The following is a 9016-nucleotide window of genomic DNA, read 5'->3' on the forward strand; positions in this document are numbered from 1 at the left end:
TAGCCAGTTTTCGAAAAGCTCCACGATGGACCATTTCGCATTCGGTTGCATGCCATCACGTTCCATCAGTTTTTATCACGTCGTTAAGATTCACCGTTTGTAATTCCCAAGGAGCTCACCTTCGATCTTGATGGTGTGAACCTTTATCAAGTGCTTTTTACCCTATCACAATTGTTAACACAACACTTCCAAACCGACCTTACTAAAGATTAAACCTGGATCCTCGTACTCAAGGGATTTCTTGTTACAGAAAGCTTTCAACAACGTTGACTCGAATACACTCTTTGAAATTCCGAAGATATCAAGTGTAAAGCAGAGGAAGCGAAAGGCTGTGCAGAAACCAGACGGCAGTTACAACAGAAGAAGAGCCCGTATGGGAAGCAGTGGTTGAGGAGGGACTGAGGTAGATTCGTAGCCTCTCCCCGATCTTATTCAATCTTTACCCTGAGCAAGCAGTAAAAGAAACTATGGACAAGTTAGAAGAGGGAGTTGATGGAGAAGAAATAAAAAGTGTAAGTTTGATAATAACATTTAAGTTCTGTCACAGAGAGCAGAGGACTTCAAAAAGTGGTTGAACCTAATAGATAATGACTTGAAAAGAGATGATCATCATCGACAAAACTAAAAGTAGGGTAATGGTATGTAGTCGAATTAAAACGGGCCATGCTGAATAAATTAGACGAAGAAATGAGACACCAAAATTAGTAAACGAGTTTCGCTATTTGCGCAGCAAAATAGCTAATGATGGCCGAAGTAGAGGGGATATAAAATGCACACTGACAATAGCACAAAACGAATGATTGAAAAGTAGGAATTCGTTAGCTACCAATACAAATTTAAGTTTTAGGAACAATTTTATAGAGGTATTTCTATGAAATGTAACATCCTACGGAAGTGTAATGCGAACGATAAGCAATTCGGACAGCTTGAGAATAGAAGCTTTTGAAATGTGCTACGTAGTAGAATACTGAAGATTAGATGGATAGATCTAGTAAGTAGTGAGGAGGCATTGAATCGAATTGGAGAAAATATATTTACGGCACAACTTAACTAAAACCTTGAGTTGATTGATAGGGCACATCCTGAAGCACGAAGAATTCGTCACTTTGGTACTCGACGGAGGTGAGGGGGACAAAAATTGTAGTGGGGAGGACTAGGGGTTGAATACAGCAAGTAGATTCAAATGGAGGTAGGTTTCAGTAGTTATTTTTAATTAACAAGTTTGCATAGAACAGTATAGAGTAGAAGGCTGCATCAGACCGGTCTTCGGACTTCAGACCACAAGAACAGTAACTCAGTATCAAGTGATAGGGCTAGCTTTCCATATACTTGTGCGTAAATCGTTGACTGATATTTTGATTTCTCTTCTTTTTCGTAACGTATAAATCATTGTTTCTACGCCAGTATTGTTTTAGAAATTCTAGCTTGAATTTATGGAAGCAGCCATAACGACAATGTCATTGTCCACTGGTGGAGTTTTGCCTATTTTAAGTAGACTATTCAGATTCACTATAGTTAGCTGGCCTGACAGCTAGCGGCAGTACGTACTCTTGAAGGCCTGATTGTATATATGTTGTGAATACTATTGCATCGTAGACGAGGAAGGAAGAATGGAAGGAAGGAAAGTACAGTAGGGTTTAACGTCCCGTCAACATCGAGGTCATTGGAGACGGAGCACAAGCTCGGAATGTATCACGGGTGGGGAAGGAAATCGGCCGTGCCCTTTCAAAGGAACCACACGGCATTTACCTGGAGCGATCATCCTCCCGGATGCGAGTGCAGTGTGCTGATCACTGCGCCACCCCACTCAGCTACATCATAGAGAAATACCCCCTTTAACTGACAGTGCTCACCTTAGTCTGCGAGGCAGTTACTCCTGCACAAACGTCTGGAAGCGTAAATCCTAATTATTCTGTGATATTAGATTAACAGGCGCACGCTTTGTAGAGATATATGATCCTATAACTGAAGCCTCGTCGGACAATGCTTGAAAGTACAGGAACCGACTTTGACAGTCACATTACGTACGTGATCCTAAACAAGCGAATGTGCTAGAAAATGGTCGTGATTTCTGACACATTTCACAATTGACACAACAGAAAGAACCACTGACCATGCGAGATGGATTAACTTGTTTGATATACTACCGACAGTGACGTCACGAAATAGAACCCTACTTCTTGTCCTAATAATATACTTCCTCACGCATGCAGCTCATCTTGAATTTAATCGACAAAAAAATTAACCTTCTTCAATCTGCCTCCATTACTATGCGCAATGTTGGAGCTGCTTATTTGGTGGCTGTCCCTTCCTGTAGCCAAACAGATCTTCCAGTTCGTGTTGAACATTTGTTTCTACTGTTCTCCATATTCTTCTGGTTATCAATTTAGAAGCGTGTCTTGGCGCACTAATCGTCTGCTGATTATCACATTTCTGGCACATGTCTCCTCTGAAAATGTGATTGTAATGCTTTCCTGGAAATTTTATGTCAAGCCATCCGGTTTGAAGGTGCCAGTAATTCAAATAATCTTCTAGTTCCTACACCTCCCACAGATTTCAGTAGTTTCGAAGCAATGCCATCAACTACCACTGACTTGTTTGAGCTCAGATCGAAACTAAGTTACAAATGTCATCTCATACTATGACGCAAAAAGAGTGGCGCATTGTGAGAAGCGACTGCATTTTTGGCCCTACTATGGACACAGTTTTACTTCGGTACGGATGAAAAGTTCGTAACACACTGCGAACGAAATGGTGTAGGAACTCGAAACGTACTCATTAGGTGAAGTATGAATGCGGTACTGTTCAATTACTGTGGGCAAAACGCCTAAATTGTACACAGGTTCGCCTTGAAATTGCTGCGGTATGTGGACTAAATGCAATTTCGGGTGCAGGTGTGGTGAAATGGTGCCAACGATTTGTCCAAGTCCGTACAGACTTGGGTGACCCTGGTCTGGAAGTACAAATCATGCACCATGGGATTTCCATCTTTCCAGCATATGTTTACTGATCGCACTTCTGCTGTCGAATAACTGAATGATTGGTAGAACGTTCCGACCGTTGTTATAGAGACTTGACGAGTATATTTTAAAATAGTGTCATATATCTGTGTGACTTTGACGTGTAGTGCAGCATTCAGTAAAAGCCACTTGGCCTGCCATAATATTGTAAACACCACCAGGGAAAAAAAGGCCAATGTGTTGCGGTTCAAAACACACCTATCTATCTCACCTTCCGCAGCAACTTCAAAAAATTTCCCAAAAATTTTGGCATGCCAACATATTCCCGTTCTTCTTAACATGCAAATCATCTCTCATGTCCACAAGCTCCCCTAATTGTAACTCGCTCACATCCTTTAGTCCATCGGCCGTAAGTCGATCATACCCGTCCGTTCCCACTTGTCCATCCTCACTCAGTCACGCGGCCCACTTCGTTGCCATTATCTCTTTGTGTCTCTCTGTCACTGTCTCCTGCCCTATAGTCACAGTCTCCTTCGTTCTGTTTCCTCTCTAATACCGCTACTATCGCCTTCATTCCTTCCCACTGCTGCTGTATCTTCTCATTGTGACTATCCTCCACTTCCTCGTTTTGTCACTGTCTTATTATCACTGGCTCTCGCTCACTTCTATTTCCCCAATCTCTTCATTCCTCTCCCACTGACAGTGCCTCCTCTCTTTTCCCGGCTCTGTTCTGTCACTGTCAGCTATGTTCCATTCCCACTGTTTCCCATTCTTTCTCTCAAGTAGCCATTGTGTCCTCTCTTTCCATACTACAACCACTGTATACTAGCTCCCAGTATTTATTACTTTTCCATCTCCTTCCGACTGCCACTGTCTCCTCGCTCAGCATAAAGAAGCGCGATTATGTGCGCATGCTAAAACTTTTGGAACACTTTTAAAGGTGCTGTGGACGGTAGAATGAGGCCACCGGTACCACACTTTTAAATCAAAGTCCTTCAATAACATTCTCCTTTTTTGTGTTCCGATAGGAGTACTTTTCCGCTGGATACGTTCTCGTCCCTGATACAGCAGGGCATGTCACTCATATGAAAAGAACTTTATTGATAGTTTACTTATATGAAATTGAAATAATGCACAAGTTATTTTAAACTTTATACCGGATTTAATGTGCACAAACATTTTGCGTTTTCTTTAGTACTATAATGTGGGTTTCCCAGAACACTTCTGATGATAACAGAGACACTCTACTGAATATTTCTCCGACCTACGTTACATTATATATTACGTATTCACCTCATATCGATTTTACGAGAGTATTTTATGTGTATAACTAGGGTATCTTTGAATCTCTGTATCTCGGAAACGGATAAAGATATTAAGAAAATTTTCAAGATTCCTCCTAATCGTGATCGTAAAAATATGTCCTAAATATTTCAACCATTTTCAGTGCATATCTGTCTTGAAATCCGCAGTGTTGTTGGGATACACTGGAATCATATTTTTGAGGTGTTTCTTGATAACGGATACAGAAAAATGAGAACGGGAAGATGTCATTTCTGGATGAATGTTTAGATTCTATACCGTTAAAATTCAAGTAATTTGCTGCAGATAGTTGTTTACACTGAAGAGCCACAGAAACTGATACACCTGCCTAATATCCTGTAAAGTCCGCATGAGCACGCAGAAGTGCCGCAACACGAGGAGGCATGGACTCGACTAATGTCTTTAGTAGTGCTGGAGGGAACTGACACCACGAATCCATAAATCAGTAAGAGTACGAGAGGGTGGAGATTTCTTCTGAGCAACACCTTGCAAGACACCCCACATGTGCTCAATAATGGTCATGTCTGGGGAATTTGATGACCAGTGGAAGTGTTTAAACTCGGAAGAGAGTTCCTGGAACCACTCTGTACCATTTCTGGACGTGTGGTGTGTCGCATTGTCCTCTTGGAATTGCTGAGTCAGTCGGAATACACAATGTACATGAATGGATACATGTCATCGGGAGACCCATATCACTCCAACTGCACGCGCTTCACACCATTACAGAGCCTCCACCAGCTTGAACAGTCCCCAGCTGACATGCAGGTTCCATGGATTCATGACGTTGTCTCCATACCCATACATGCCCATCCGCCCCATACAACTTGAAACGAGAATCGTTCGACCAGGCAACATGTTTCCAGTCATCAACTGTCCAGTGTTGGTTCGAAGGGCCCAGGCGAGACGTAAAGCTTTGTGTCGTGCCGTCGTCGGTGGTACACGAGTAGGCCTTTGGCTCCGAAAGCCCATATCGATGATGCCTCTTTGAATGATTCGCACGCTGACACTTGTTGATGGCCCATTGTTGATATCTGCAGCAATCTGCGGAAGGTTGTACTTTTATCACTTTCAGCGATTCTCTTCAGTCGTCTTTGGTCCCGTTCTTGCAGCATCTTTCACCGGAAGCAGCGATGTCGGAGATTTGACGTTTTACCGGATTCCTGATGTTCACGGTACACTCGTGAAATGGTCTTACGGGAAAATCGCCTCTTCATCGCTATCTCGGAGATGCTGCGTCCCATCCCTCGTGCGCCAAGTATAACACCATGCTCAAACTCATTTAATAACCTGTCACTGTAGCGGCAGTAACTGCACCAGACACATGTTGTCTTATATAGGCGTTGTCGACCATAGCGCCGTGTCCTGCCTGTTTACATATCACCGTATTTGAATACGCATGTCTGCACTAGTTTATTTGGCGCTTCAGTGTACATTTCCGCTGCTGAAGGCGAAAAAATGGTGAAAAACGCTTTTTGCGGGTTTTCTCAGGAAACATCCGTGAACCAAATAGAGCCTCCGTAAGTACCTTCAGGCGCACCGTGGATCACATCTAATCGAAAAATGGGGAATAGATTTGTTCTATTTGCCAAAGCCGGAGGAAGTGTGTAATATTCAGACTTTCAGCCTGTACTGTAGGATAGTTACCAGTAACACGATCGTTCTACTGGGTGTACTAATGGTCCCGAGTCCAAGGTCTACCCGAAACACTGGTTACCTTTCTATACCCAATAGACCCCGAGATATGTCCCGAAAAGGTCCCGTTTTTAGGAGCGGCGTTTTGGAACTTAGCGAGAGCGCATGCCGTCACGGGCGTAGCGATACCTTTTGAAATCCCTTCGTACATTTTTACGCTTTGGTTAACACCTTTACATTTCCTTCTCCAAATTTACGCACAATCTTTCAGTATATTCTGTCGACTTTCTCTACAGTCATATCCTTCCTGATATCTTTCAGTCAATCTGATGTAACGTTTTTGCACTAACTACTATTTACCTTAAGATTCATATATTTTCATTTTCTCTCATAAGCTCGAGTATTTCTTGCTAAAACCTATACTCCTTGTATACTCTTAAATGCCAACGTGCTGTTCATCCTTACTTGGTTACGGTCTATGTGCGACCTAAAGTGCATAAAATACCACGCTTTTAAATAATGTTTCCGCACTGCTGTAGCTAGAAGAAGAGGGAAAGCTATCGTAGCTTCTGTTTAGACGTGTTACCCCGTGACTTGCGAAGATGATGAGTACTTGATAGCTACAAACAAAATCCTCACTGACGCAACAAATAGAGAGGTCACAGATAAATTCAAGGAAGAGTTGACTGATGTGCAGAAATAGGCGGCCTTGTGTTCGTGCCGTACCAACCTACGACCGGCGCCCGCGCCTCAGTCGTAATACCAGGTCCGCGCCACACTCCAGCTGCAGCAGGAAGATCCGGTTCATCCGCAGCGCCTATGCCTTCAAGCAAATAGACGCTGCTATTAGGGGCAATATCTTTCCTCTTAATAACGTCAGAGCGGTTCAATCGTGCACGTCATTTCCTGTGATTTCAATGTTATGAACAGAAATTCTAAGCGTATACTTGACGTAGATGTAGCAGATGAGTGAACTTTTTACAGAGACACTCTGTCGAATTCTTTGACATGGATATGCAGTCAGAGATGTAGGATCTGGCGAGTACTAAGAACTTGAGGAATCGTCCAGAACTATTTATATTTATTTGTTCATTACTTACAGTTTTCGCTAATACAGCTGATACAATACAAAAGTATGAAACATTAATAACTTGTAATGACATTAGTTGTGATGTAAAGGTTAAAATTACTCTGAAGTAATAGGAAGGTCGCAATCACGGCACCGACCTAACTTGACATATTTTATTTCATTTACTTTTTCGTTTAAGTAAAGTTTATATACCTATTTAATGAATCCTATGGTTATGCCTAAAATTTAGCATTAAATATGACTTAAGTGATGCCGAAATTGATGCCGAAATTACGGTGAACCAAAATACTTTTATTATCTGGTTTGAGGATTTCACAAAATAGTTATTAGACAAAGATATAAGAATTATTATTATACCTTGACAGAATTAACTACCAATTGCACAATGTGCTTGGAGATGGTAACTAAATGTAGTTACAGTCTGAAACTCAAACAATAAATGGACAAATAAAAGATAAATACTGTTTCCGGATTTCTCCTTTACTTCTTGGTAGATCAGTTGAATAACAAGTATACTGTTTTTGTTCTACTAATTTTTCATTTCGAACTAGTTTGCAGCTCACTGTGCCATCTTCAGGAAACAACTGACTAGCGTTCGGAAGGAACACTACTTTTTACGTAATTAAACATTTTGTCTGTAATATTGCGTAGTTCAATTATTTATTGTGCTCAGTTTTGCCCATTGGCTAAAGCGTAATTTTAATTTTGAGAAACAACTTTGATGCAAGTGGTTTGTAAATTTGCTTATATTGTTCGGTTACCCAAGAGCTAGTGTTACTTCCAGAGGCTAGTCAGTTGTTTTCTGAAGATCGCTACATGAGTCGAAAAATCGTTTAATGTATACAAAAATCAGTAAATCAACAACAGAGTACTTGTTATTCAACCTTAAAAAGATAAATAATCAGCATTCAAGTAGAGCGCTGCTTTCTGCCGAATGCCTGTGTGGTTTTAGGTCGCTAATGATGTGCATGTTTCAAGATTGTCACGTAAAGCGTACAGTCATCAGTTTGACCCAGTGACAAGCATTTGCACTCCCGGTTGCGCTTAGGATCCCTCCTTCTACATGTCTTCCGTACGTAGTTAAATCTAGAAAGAGATTATAGTTCCAAATGCCCAAATAGAAATATAAATAAGCCGTATTGAGCGAAAGGAAACTATTCCTATTCTTAATGCACATGACTAGTTTCAATGACAGACGCTATACCAGTTAAAAGTACTAGTTGTTTATTTTCCTGAGAAAGGGCCGTATGTTTTACAATAAAGGAGGCAACTGGCGTCAGGAAGGAGAGCAAAAGGAAAAACTGCTTAATGAAATGCATATTTATGTGGCATTACAGCATTTAGACTATGTCATCACTAAACATGTAGCGCAGGGACAGATTAAAACAAGGGGCTCTCGTCGTCTTGATAACAAAGTTAGTCCAAAATTTCGATTAAGTATTTCAAGGAAATTATGAACACCTCAAGGCTGGCAGGAAAATTATCCTTAACGGTGACTCCTTCATAATGAATCTATATTAAAACAACGCTGCTTGACAAGAAACAACATCCAGGAAGAATTTATGGAACACCAGACACTTGAAACAAACCGAGTTCTCTATGTTGAGCTCATTAATCACTCCTACGAAGCTACAAAAAGAAATTATTTTGGTAGAGGACATAGAAAAGCCCTACAACGGATAGGATTGCATTCAGTGCACTGCATGAAGAAATAAAAGAGACTGGAAACACTTCTTTTAAGAAATAATTGAAATATACGCTAATATAAATAGATCTTCGAGAACTAAAATCATCTATTCAAAATCTAAACAGACAAACACAGTTACAAGACGATATAAGGGACCTGGTTCGGAAACACTAGAGTCGAAAGTTATAAGCGAAATGCGTTCTGATACCTCTCACAGTGGAACAGATGTAACGCTGCTGTTGTTACTAAGACTGTAGGGTAAGCAACTTTTCAGAGGTGGTATTATGGACGAAAACAAGAACATATGCCTCCTAACCTGGGCTC

This window comes from Schistocerca piceifrons, chromosome 1 (assembly GCF_021461385.2).
Source record: "Schistocerca piceifrons isolate TAMUIC-IGC-003096 chromosome 1, iqSchPice1.1, whole genome shotgun sequence".
Taxonomy (NCBI): domain Eukaryota; kingdom Metazoa; phylum Arthropoda; class Insecta; order Orthoptera; family Acrididae; genus Schistocerca; species Schistocerca piceifrons.